The 13,350-nt window shown below is 42.6% G+C and overlaps 1 pseudogene; it reads left to right on the top strand.

Annotated features, from left to right (window-relative positions):
- Positions 1-13,350, top strand: part of LOC123111450 (ABC transporter G family member 41-like) — a 36,670-nt pseudogene that overhangs the window by 5,665 nt on the left and 17,655 nt on the right.

The following is a 13,350-nucleotide window of genomic DNA, read 5'->3' as shown; positions in this document are numbered from 1 at the left end:
AAGCCCTTAAATTATGCTCTTAAATGCAAACACATGACTTACTTCCAAATTTAACAAGACTGCATTCTACAATGAGCTATATAGCTGATGTTAATCATAATCAGTACGTGTACATAGCAGTTTTAAGATTTCCTGTTTTCTTCATATTGAATACCAATTGCGCAGTATGTGTATTTGTAGCATATTGCAAACTTGCAGTGAAGTAGTGCCTGCTATACATGAGATGTACATTATTTTTAGATAACTTTTCTTGAAATTAAAAATACTAAAATGCACATGTTTCTATCAATTTATTGGTACTTGATGACTTCCTTATTCAGGTTGTGATTTGCTATACAATTTCTTACATGTTAGAAGGTACATATGAGATATAGTAAAGTTGATTATATATGGGATATAGACTAGAAAATTATAAGGCGTCATATGTAAGTTGGCTGAAAAATCTTAGGAATGCATTGACTTGGCCGAACACGGGGCAAGACATGAACTTGATGCCTGATAGTTATCGTCGCTGCACCTTTGCATCTGTTCTATTTTGTTGCAATATCCTGCATTGAATGAGAGCTGTTACCATGCACATGTTTGCGATGCAGGTTCCAACACTACCACAAAGCTTGGTTAAGCCATGGGTCACTTATTGATAAATGTAGTTGAAGTCTATTTTTTTGCAAAATGAAATATATATTCTTGGTTTAATGATTTAGTACATATTGTTTCAAAAACAGCTTACATTGATTTTTGTGCTAAGGTTGAGAAAACTAGGTAATTATCTAGCCATGTCAGTAACATAATATGCCTTGAGTATTCAAACGTGGTAATACAAATTTTGCAACTTGATATTTAATTCTTGCAAGGAATATTGTTGTTTGCCTGATTAACGAGATACTTGAGTCACTTCACAAAATGTTACGTCTTTGAGGCGTTCACATGGAAGGCTACTGGTGTTGTCATCGCTGTTGCCAGTTATAAACTAAATGATCTTTAGTATGATGGAATGTTATTAACTCTTGTGGTGAACACTAATGACCTTTAGCGTTGCATAGTGAGTATGAGATTGGGCCTCCCGTCTTTGGTATAAAATATGTTCCAGTCCCTCTAAGTTGTAGAGGGAGCATATATTGCTTATTATTGACATTAATTGCATTGTGCTTCCCTTTTTTGGTGGAAATTCACTTTATGTCCATTGCCTAATTTGTACAAAAAACGTAGAATGCTATTGGCACAATTACTTTTCCTTGATAGCAGAGTTTCTGAAGTGTATGGAGACGAGAAAGGTATGTGCTACCATATCCTGATCGTCAAGAGTAAATGTGTGTGTGTGGTTTTCACGCAAGTCATTGTTCTGAAGTGTCTTTGCAACTTCAGATTGTGATTTTAGTGTTGCTATTTCTTACATGTTAGAGGGCACACATTATTTTTCACATTCCATCTTTGCAGAGGAGTAGTTGTTATCTGCAATCAGATAGTGTATAAGAAATGAAAGATTTGTTTGTCTTAGCATCAAAATGTTAAATATTAAAATATGCATGACATCATATTCAACACATATCCGAATTATGCCAAATTTGTTTGATCAGTGCAAAATTGCTAAGCTATTTTTTTGTTATTCCGCTCCAACACATGTGTATTTATCTAGGCGGATATGTGCGGTGTGCTATTTAATGCATTGTTATTTAGTTGGCCAGTAATAAGTTCTAAAAAGCATCCTCCTACAAGAGCCAAATTTCTGTAAAATTTAGAGTGAATAAATCTTTGTTCTATATACATGTAATGCTTGTCAGCAACTTTTAGTTTCTTTTACCGAGACTGTTAGTTTCTTTTACATTTTAGAAATGGTTGTTTGTTTATTTCTTCTCATCAGATCGGAGTTCATTGGTTTGTTTGTTCCATTTTATCAGGCATCTACCATGGAATGTTCTATATAAGTTTTTTGTTCAAAGAGATATTTTCTCTCATGTGCTTTAATCATATGCACACATGGTTGCGCATGCAGTATTAAAACCAGTCAATCAATCCTTTTTATGATGAATTTAAGAGTTTTTATCTTGAAAGTAGTCTTACAACATCTATTTTATTTTTGGACTCTTGAATTGTAGGGTCTATGCCAGTGATGCGATGCTTACATGTTCTATGATGTTTTTCCAACACACCGTCCATGGTTGCTTGACAGGAAACAGAGAAGTGGCCGGATGGGCAATCAACTCATCTGTTGATTGGATTGGGGGGTGGCATGAACAAAGTAAAGGTGAAGAAAGCAAGCTTGGACGCTAGGCGGCGGCACCAACATGGGAAGTGTCTGGCATGAACCAAACATCTATGGCTTGTTGCTTTGAATCTTGCCGGTCTAGGCAAGGTTAGCTCTTGTCACGATGCAATAATCAATCTCTAAGAAATTCTTGCGTACATGTCTTTTAGTACTATTTTTCCCACGGTCCATCTGTGTATGTCATTTCCATGATGCGGTGATTTTGATAATTTTTTTTAAAATCTTTACTTATTAGTTGCGTATATCTTCTCTAGAAATAACAAAAGTATAATATAGGCAAGAATGAGTATCAGAACTAACGCCATGGTGCTCATGTAAGTCTAGCCATGGATTAAAAAGTTTACAATGTCAAGTCATTTTTGTTTGTTGTACAGATTATAATCATTGAAGGGGAGCCTTGGCGCAGTGGTAAAGCTGCTGCCTTGTGACCATGAGGTCATGGGTTCAAGTCTTGGAAACAGCCTCTTACAGAAATGTAGGGAAAGGCTGCGTACTATAGACCCAAAGTGGTCGGACCCTTCCCTGGACCCTGCGCAAGCGGGAGCTACATACACCAGGTTGCCCTTTTTTTACAGATTATAATCATTAATTTGTGTGATCCAGAAGTTCTAAAAGTTATCTTAGCCTGTATAAAGGTTCAAATTTCAATTTAATGTTTAACCTTCTAGGATGTTTACTGTAGTTGTCGAACGTTAACACTGAGCAAAATTGAGTTGAGCCAAAAATTAAGTTTTGAGTCGAGGGAAAGGGTTTAGCGTGTGAGAGAAAAGAGAGACAGGGTGAGACTCAGAGAAGGTAGGAGAGAATGGGAGAGAGAGAGATGGAGGGTGGTAGACACAGAAATGTGCATTGTATTCATATATGTGCAATTGAAAGGAAAAATTAAAGGGTCCGTGACAACGCACGGGCATTCTATTAGTAGATATGAGATACGTACTCATCATGGACTAAACTGATCGCGGGACCTTAGCGCTGAGCCAATCGACTCATTTTTTTTTATTGTCTTCAGTCATGTGCTCGCTGTAGCCTTGTCCTTGTGGACAAAGCAGAGCTGCAGAGATTCATTACTACATTTATGATTTATAACTTGGAGAAATTTCGAGCTCAGTAAAGTCAACGGCACCATAAGTCAAGCGAGTTTTTTTGTTGTTGAAAAGAGAGAATATATAGTCCGATTGGCTGGCTGGTTCATCAGCACTCAGCAGAGGAGGGTGGCGAGGAAGCTGAGCTAGATCGATCGAGGCAGCTAGGAGGAGGAGGTGATGAGCAAGGTGGAGATGGGCGAGGAGGAACAAGGACAAGATGGTATAGCAGTGGATGATCCGGAGAAGAAGGCGTCGGCTGCGAGCGGCAGGCTACAGCTGCCGTCGTCGTCGTCGTTGAGGGAGGCGCTCTCCTCGACCTCCTCCCTGTCCCTCAGAGAGCAGCACCACGACGAGGAGGTGGAGCTCAAGTGGGCGGCCATCGAGCGGCGGCCCACCTGGGACAGGCTCCACACCTCGCTCCCTCTCCATGCCAGCCCCAATGCCGACGGCGCCCGTCCGCTGGAGCCGGTGGACGTGTGCCGGCTGGGGGCGGCGGACCGGCGGGAGCTGGTGCACACCCTCATCGCCGACATCCACAAGGACAACCTCCGCCTGCTCCGCCACCAGCGCCGCAGGATGGACAGGGTCGGCGTGCGGCAGCCCACGGTGGAGGTGCGGTGGCGGAACCTGCGCGTCCAGGCCGAGTGCCAGGTCGTCGATGGCAAGCCGCTCCCCACGCTCCTCAACTCCGCCATCTCCACGCTCTCCGTACGTAATGCATTCCTTCATCTCACAGCTCTTCTCTTCTCTTCTGTGCTATTACTCGATCGACTCGCCACCTGCTCGCTCAAATGCCACCATTGCCATCTGCAGCTGCTCACCACCATGCTCGGCTTCAACCGTAACCAAGAAAGGATCCACATCCTCAAAGATGTCACCGGCATCCTCAAACCTTCCAGGTGAGCTTCCTTCCTTCCTCATCATCAGTATGCAAATGCAACACCAATCTGAATCGGTGTGCACATGCAGGATGACCCTTCTCCTTGGACCCCTAGGCTGTGGAAAAACCACCCTTTTGCTAGCACTTGCTGGAAGGCTTAACAAAAATCTCAAGGTATCCCAATGTTTTTCCATCGACACATGTACTTGGTCATTCATATAAATGGGTATGGACTCCGCAGTCTCGGTCTGAAACTGCACACAGAACAACAACAACAACAAAGCCTTTAGTCCCAAGCAAGTTGGGGTAGGCTAGAGGTGAAACCCATAAGATCTCGCAACCAACTCATGGCTCTGGCACATGGATAGCAAGCTTCCATGCACCCCTGTCCATAGCTAGCTCTTCGGTGATACCCCAATCCTTCAGGTCTCTCTTAACGGACTCCTCCCATGTCAAATTCGGTCTACCCCGCCCTCTCTTGACATTCTCCGCACGCTTTAGCCATCCGCTATGCACTGGAGCTTCTGGAGGCCTGCGCTGGATATGCCCAAACCATCTCAGACGATGTTGGACAAGCTTCTCTTCAATTGGTGCTACCCCAACTCTATCTCGTATATCATCATTCCGGACTCGATCCTTCCTCGTGTGGCCACACATCCATCTCAACATACGCATCTCCGCCACACCTAACTGTTGAACATGTCGCCTTTTAGTCGGCCAACACTCAGCGCCATACAACATTGCGGGTCGAACCGCCGTCCTGTAGAACTTGTCTTTTAGCTTTTGTGGCACTCTCTTGTCACAGAGAATGCCAGAAGCTTGGCGCCACTTCATCCATCCGGCTTTGATCCGATGGTTCACATCTTCATCAATACCCCCATCCTCCTGCAGCATTGACCCCAAATACCGAAAGGTGTCCTTCCGAGGTACCACCTGACCATCAAGGCTAACCTCCTCCTCCTCACACCTAGTAGTACTGAAACCGCACATCATGTACTCGGTTTTAGTCCTACTAAGCCTAAACCCTTTCGATTCCAAGGTTTGTCTCCATAACTCTAACTTCCTATTTACCCCCGCCCGACTATCGTCAACTAGCACCACATCATCCGCAAAGAGCATACACCATGGGATATCTCCTTGTATATCCCTTGTGACCTCATCCATCACCAATGCCAAAAGATAAGGGCTCAAAGCTGACCCCTGATGCAGTCCTATCTTAATCGGGAAGTCATCAGTGTCGACATCACTTGTTCGAACACTTGTCACAACATTATCGTACATGTCCTTGATGAGGGTAATGTACTTTGCTGGGACTTTGTGTTTCTCCAAGGCCCACCACATGACATTCCGCGGTATCTTATCATAGGCCTTCTCCAAGTCAATGAACACCATATGCAAGTTCTTCTTTTGCTCCCTATATCTCTCCATAAGCTGTCGTACCAAGAAAATGGCTTCCATGGTCGACCTCCCAGGCATGAAACCAAACTGGTTTTTGGTCACGCTTGTCATTCTTCTTAAGCGGTGCTCAATGACTCTCTCCCATAGCTTCATTGTATGGCTCATCAACTTAATTCCACGGTAATTAGTACAACTCTGAACATCCCCCTTGTTCTTGAAGATTGGTACTAATATACTCCATCTCCATTCTTCTGGCATCTTGTTTGCCCGAAAAATGAGATTGAAAAGCCTGGTTAGCCATACTATCGCTATGTCCCCGAGACCTTTCCACACCTCAATGGGGATACAATCCGGGCCCATCGCCTTGCCTCCCTTCATCCTTTTTAAAGCCTCCTTGACCTCAGATTCCTGGATTCGACGCACAAAACGCATGCTGGTCTCATCAAAAGAGTCGTCCAGTTCAATGGTAGAGCTTTCATTCTCCCCATTGAACAGCTTGTCGAAGTACTCCCGCCATCTATGCTTAATCTCCTCGTCCTTCACCAAGAGTTGGCTTGCTCTGTCCTTGATGCATTTGACTTGGCCAATATCCCTCGTCTTCCTCTCTCGGATCTTGGCCATCTTATAGATGTCCCTTCCGCCTTCCTTCGTGCCTAACCGTTGGTAGAGGTCCTCATACGCCCGACCCCTTGCTTCACCAACAGCTCACTTTGCGGCCTTCTTCGCCATCTTGTACTTCTCTATGTTGTGTGCACTCCTATCCAGGTATAGGCGTCTAAAGCAATCTTTCTTCTCTTTAATCGCCTTCTGGACATCATCATTCCACCACCAGGTATCCTTATCTTCGCTTCTCCTTCCCCTGGACACTCCAAACTCCTCTGAGGCCACCTTACGAATGCAAGTCGCCATCTTCATCCACACATTGTCCGCATCCCCTCCTTCCTCCCAAGGGCCCTCCTTAATGACCCTCTCCTTGAACGCCTGAGCTACCTCCCCCTTGAGCTTCCACCACTTCGTTCTAGCGACTTTAGCCCGCCTATCCCGCTGGACACGAATCCGAAAGCGGAAGTCAGCAACCACCAGCTTATGCTGGGGTACAACACTCTCTCCAGGTATCACCTTACAGTCTAGGCACGCACGCCTGTGTTCCCTTCTCGAGAGGATGAAATCAATCTGGCTAGAGTGTTGGCCACTACTAAAAGTCACCAGATGTGATTCTCTCTTTCTAAAGAGGGTGTTGGCTACAATCATGTTGTAGGCTAGAGCAAAGCTTAAGACATCTTCTCCTTCTTGATTCCTGATGCCATAGCCAAAGCCCCCATGCGCCCCTTCAAAACCTGTGTTAGATGTACCCACGTGGCCATTGAGGTCTCCTCCTATGAAGAGCTTCTCACCAATCGGTACACTCCTAACCATGTCTTCCAGGCCTTCCCAGAACTCCCTCTTGGTGTTCTCATTGTGGCCTACTTGCGGGGCATACGCGCTGATAACATTGAGAACCAAGTCCTCAACTACCAGCTTGACCAGGATAATCCGGTCCCCACGTCTCTTGACGTCTACCACTCCATACTTGAGGCTCTTGTTGATCAAGATGCCTACGCCATTTCTGTTTGCAGCCGTCCCCGTGTACCATAGCTTGAAGCCGGTATCCTCCACCTCCTTCGCCTTCTGTCCTCTCCATTTGGTTTCTTGGACGCAAAGGATATCAACACCTCTCCTCACCGCTGCATCAACTAGCTCCCGAAGCTTCCGTGTCAGAGACCCTACGTTCCAGCTACCTAAGCGAATCCTCCTAGGCTCGGCTAGCTTCCTTACCCTTCGCACTCGTCTAGTCAAATGCGAAGACCCTTGCTCATTTTCCACTACATCCGGGCGCCGATGTAGCGCGCCACTAAGGATGCGACGACCCGATCCTCGCTCACTTGCCACCGTATCCGGATCAAGATACGGCGCGCCACCTGGGGGGTGACGGCCCGGCCCTTGCCCATTTTCCACCACACCCGGGTTCTGATGTGGCGCGTCGCTGAGAGGGTTACGCCCCAACGAAAATCTTTTGGGTTTCATCTCCATAAGAGTGGCTGAGTTTTTACGTTGGCTCGCCAAGCCTATCACAACCCTCCTCCTTTACCCGGGCTTGGGACCGGCTATGTTGAGACAACATAGGCGGAGTTGAAACTGCACACAGAAAACAGAGAAAAATACTGTGCGCCGTGTATTTCAATACTTTTTTTTACTCACATAGTATGCATGTGTGGGTGCGTAGGTAACAGGAGAAATTGACTACAATGGTGTCAAGCTGCAAGATTTTGTTCCAGAGAAGACATCAGCTTACATTGGCCAGTATGATCTTCATGTCCCTGAGATGACTGTCAGGGAGACGCTCGACTTCTCTGCAAGATTCCAGGGTGTTGGCAGCAGAGCAGGTATTTTCCTTTTTCTGGGACCTGGTTAACTAAAGGTTTTTTAGGGACAGCAGGCAACTAACTAATTGAAGCAAATTACCCATTCTATCTAATAAACCAAGTGCTCACAATTTCTTGTACATAATAGAAATCATGAAGGAAGTCATTAGGAGGGAGAAGGAGGCTGGGATCACCCCTGACCCCAACATAGATACATACATGAAGGTAAATACTGACCAATTTTGCTATAATGTTGTAACATATCTGAGTGCGCCCACTGGGACCTCTTTCTCTGATAATATAGAATCAAACCTATAAACAACATCTTTCTGCCAAGTGCCATCATAATTTTTCAGTGAGATTCTTTCCTATTGATTCTGAAGATAAAACAAAGCATATCATGTGTGTACAGACCAGTTCAGTTTGGCTACAACATTTATAATTGCTGTGCACTTTTTTTATAGGCAATATCTGTGGAAGGTTTAGAAAGAAGCATGCAAACAGACTACATTATGAAGGTAAACAATGTTCAAAGAATAATTCACTGGTTCCAGTGCACAATGTTTTTCGTGTGCATAATCTATTCTTGCCTCGCAGATAATGGGACTTGACATATGCGCTGATGTACTAGTAGGAGATGCCATGAGAAGAGGCATTTCAGGCGGTGAGAAGAAAAGACTAACCACAGGTGAATCTACAATGCCTACGACATTTTCACGATGGTTTTATTATCTCAACTGGAATCTTGTAAATGATATTTTTGTGAGATAAATAAATAAATAACTGTGCAATTCATTGACTAAAATTCCTTAACTGCATAATTGGAGGTACACACCTTTTCTGTTGGCTAATTTATTTTGTTGATGCTTTTTGTACTTTATTATTACCATGAAGCAATATGAAGCTCTCGCCACAGCAAAGGTAACAACAGGGTTATGGTAAACAATAAATTTCTGTTGTGAGCACACAAGCCTGAACGAATCAACTTAGCATGATTTTTCTCTACTTTTTAGAATGTAGCTAGTAATGTGTTATGTTCAGTTTATGTAATCCCAACCTCAATTTTGTCTATATAGGATAAATAATAGCATAAATTATTCGATACTGGATGCTTAATATTTCTTCACTTGTAAAAATTTCTTACAAGCAGGAGAGATGATAGTAGGACCATCAAAAGCGCTCTTCATGGATGAAATATCAACTGGGCTGGACAGTTCTACCACCTTCTAAATTGTTTCTTGTCTCCAACAGCTAGCTCATATATCAGAGTCTACCATACTGGTCTCACTCCTTCAACCAGCACCAGAGACTTACGAACTTTTTGATGATATTATCTTGATGGCTGAACCATGGCCCTAAGGGCTACATTATGAGTTTCTTTGAATCATGTGGCTTTAAATGCCCCGAAAGAAAAGGGAGCGCTGACTTCCTTCAAGAGGTATTTAGCAAAATATACTAATTTACATAGTCTGAATTGCTCATGTCAAACTAAGCATCAATAGCATCTAGGAGGTCATGTAAGCATGGTTCACCTTGTCATCTAACAAAGTGTAAGATTTATTCCTACAGTTTTGATGTGAATTCAATGAAATTAAACAACTTATTTGTACTCTTTCTTACAATCATAAGGTAGCCCACTCTTAACAACTTATGTATTACATAGGTCCTGTCAAAAAAAGATCAGCAACAATACTGGAGCCACACCGAAGAAGGATATAATTTTGTTACAGTTGATCAATTCTGTGATAAGTTTAAAGCATCTCAAAGTGGTCAGAATCTTGCTGCGGAGCTTTCGAAGCCGTATGACGAATCTAAAGGACATAAGAATGCGCTGTCCTTCAGTATCTACTCATTATCCAAGTGGGATCTACTCAAGGCATGTTTTGCACGGGAGCTCCTTCTTATGAAAAGGAATGCCTTCATCTACATATCAAAATCCATTCAGGTAAGCAAATTGAAGCTATATTTTGGGGAAAAAATGTAATTGATGCATGTAAATTTTGTGCCTAGTTTTACAGTGTAAGTGTTCTAGTCTGTAAATGCAGAATCCTCAAATTACATGCATTATGCTCAGTATTAGTTACCGATCGAAATATAGAAAAACCTAGAAGCAATGTGATGTAATAAACTTCTTGTGTTACTATGGAGGTTTACAGGTCGCAATAAAGCTTTCGCACTAAAAGTTGACTTGAGATCTGTGTTACACTTTCAACTCTCAAGTGAACTGCAGCATTAATATATATAGTACCTCCTCGGTTTGAAATAACTTGAAGTTTTAGGTTTATCCTAATTCAAACTTCTTTAAGTTCGACCAAGCCTATATGAAAAATATACCAACATCGACAGCACCAAATTAGTTTCAGTAGATTCATCATAAAATATGTTTTCATACCATAAAGAAGTTTGGCTTAGGACAAACCTCGAACTTCAAATAATTTGGAACGGAGGGAGTAGACAATAAAGGTAAAGATTGATGTCGTATGTAGCTCTTGTTGTGTTCAAATGCGAAATATGATAGGATTAGGCCATTAGGGTACATGGACTAGACATCTTGCAGTACTTTCTTCTACACACTGAAAACATTGAACTCTCTGACCATATAGAAGTCTACAGAGGGAACTTTCCCAGTATGTCAGCATCTTATTCTACATTCAGTTCCTACTCAGTGTGCAATTTTAGGACTTCAAATGCTCGTGTGCTTATATCATTACCTACACTAGCGCCACAGCTATAGGTTTTTTGATAGTATTATTTGTTACAGTTTTCATTATAAAAATCGATGGAATTTACAGCTATGTCATGTTGCACTTTTCTCAACATGCCCTCCATAAGCTAACGTACGTATTTGTGCACTGCAGCTTGGATTACTTGCTGTTATTACTGGGACAGTATTTCTGCGCACACGTATGGGTGTTGACAGAATTCATGCTAACTATTATATGGGTTCACTCTTCTATGCACTCCTGCTGCTGATGGTGAATGGATTCCCTGAGCTGGCCATGGCAATTAACAGACTGCCAGTCTTCTACAAACAGAGAGATGACTACTTCTATCCTGCATGGGCTTATGCAATACCATCTTTTATCCTAAAGATTCCAGTCTCTTTAGTTGAGTCAATAGCTTGGACAACAATATCCTACTACCTGATTGGCTATACCCCGGAAGCATCCAGGTAAAGTTATAATTATGTTGTAGAAACTAATTACCTCGTGGGATGGGAGCACTAATTCAACTACAACAACATTCCCATTGAGGAATTATTACCATTCACCCAACTCGTGTCATTCAGATGTGGAGTATAATCACCCAGTGAAAAATAAAGATTCTTGCCAGTGAAAATAGTCCAAAATACAACATTGTTTATATTGGTTTTGCTGTGATCTGGTGTACTGTAGTCAAACATGAAAATCCCTTATCTAACACTATATTTACTTTTCTTTTAGACTTTCTTTCAGCAAAACTTAGGTTTTTCAGCTACAATACTTGCTTTGTGGTAACACGCACGATTCTTGTGTTTAGGTTCTTCTGTCAACTCCTCGTCCTCTTCCTCATCCACACAGTAACATTATCAATGTTTCGATGTGTGGCCTCATACTGTCAAACAATGGTGGCTGGTTCAGTCGGTGGTACAATGGCATTTCTAGCGACCCTTCTGTTTGGGGGTTTCATAATTCCTCGCTGTAAGACACTCCCTTATTTTCTTCCCATAAAAAGAAAACTCTCCCATTTCATATTGCTAACAAGAGACGAGTCCTAATTTCTTGCAAACGTAGGTTGTTCTCAATTATTAAACAAGCATCGCTAACATTTTCAGTGCCGCATTGCTCCAGCATTTATGCCTAATTGGCTAAAGTGGGGATTTTGGCTTTCTCCATTGTCATATGGTGAAATAGGCTTAACTGGAAATGAGTTTTTGGCACAAAGATGGTTGGAGGTACGCTTTGGCATACCAAGTATGAATTAATTGAAGAAACATGTAATATCAAAGGATACTAAAATTTCTATGTTGATAGATCAAGATATCTGGTGTAGCACTTGGAAGGAGGATCCTAATGGATCAAGGGCTAGACTTCTCCAGCTATTTTTACTGGATCTCAATTGGAGCATTGCTTGGGTTTACTTTGTTGTTCAATGTAGGCTTCGCCATAGGCTTGACCATTAAAAAGGGTAAGTGTGACATGGCCGATATTGCATTAGGCTAAACAACTTAAATACTATAATTTTCTAGTGTAACAGTGTTGCTGGAGAAGTAAAAAATAGTGGAAATGGAGCAAAAATAGTTTCATTCAGAAGAACATACTGTTTGCTCTGGTTAGATATGCAACCTATTCTAACCTCCTATGAGCCTGTCAGTTCCAGGAACTTCTCGAGCTATTATCTCTCGCAATAAGCTTACCAGATTTGATGGAGGAGACCAAGATAACAACATGGAAAATATGATGCCTAAGTTACAAGCAGAGACTGTTTTGTCACCAAATAGGACCGGTTAGTTGAATTCTACACCGCACAATACTGTCAATGGGATATAATCTTAGTTTGACTTCAATAATTAAATCTTGTGCAGGGAGGATGGTATTGCCTTTCATGCCCCTTATAATATCATTCCAGGATGTCAACTACTATGTAGACACCCCTGCGGTAATTCAAATATAGCTAGAACATCTGTGAAAGCATGACTGGAGAACTTAGAGCCATACCAAGGGCTGATCACTGATAACTAAGTTTTTCTTCATTGCAGGAAATGAGGGAGCATGGTTACATGGAAAAGAAACTACAGCTACTCCACAATATCACAGGAGCGTTCCAGCCAGGGGTTCTCTCGGCACTCATGGGGGTTACTGGAGCGGGAAAAACAACACTCCTTGATGTTCTTTCTGGAAGGAAAACTGGTGGTGTTATTGAAGGGGATGTAAGAATAGGAGGCTATCCTAAAATTCAGCAGACTTTTGCTAGGATATCAGGCTACTGTGAACAAACTGATGTCCATTCCCCACAGATCACAGTGGGTGAATCGGTTGCATATTCAGCCTGGTTGCGCCTTCCACCAGAAGTTGATGCAAAAGCAAGAAATGTGAGCTATAGTTATCTCTCTTGTTAAAAATACAATATGGTATTGGAGCCAAGAGGTCTCGAGTTCAAGACCCTGCCAATGCAGTACTAAAAAATATATTTGTGGCCCACGTCGATCCCATGTCTAAGGCCTAAAGGAGCCTAGACGCGAGGGGGAGTGTTGAAAATACATTGCCTGCCTTACTCCGTCAGTTTGGACTTTTGGAGTAACTAGTTGGAGCATGAATTCAATATCTCTAACGAAAGTAA

This window comes from Triticum aestivum, chromosome 5B, assembly GCF_018294505.1.
Source record: "Triticum aestivum cultivar Chinese Spring chromosome 5B, IWGSC CS RefSeq v2.1, whole genome shotgun sequence".
In the NCBI taxonomy this organism is placed as follows: Eukaryota; Viridiplantae; Streptophyta; class Magnoliopsida; order Poales; family Poaceae; genus Triticum; species Triticum aestivum.
The sequence above is the reverse complement of the archived record's forward strand: the minus strand, read 5'-3'. Positions and strand labels throughout refer to the sequence as shown.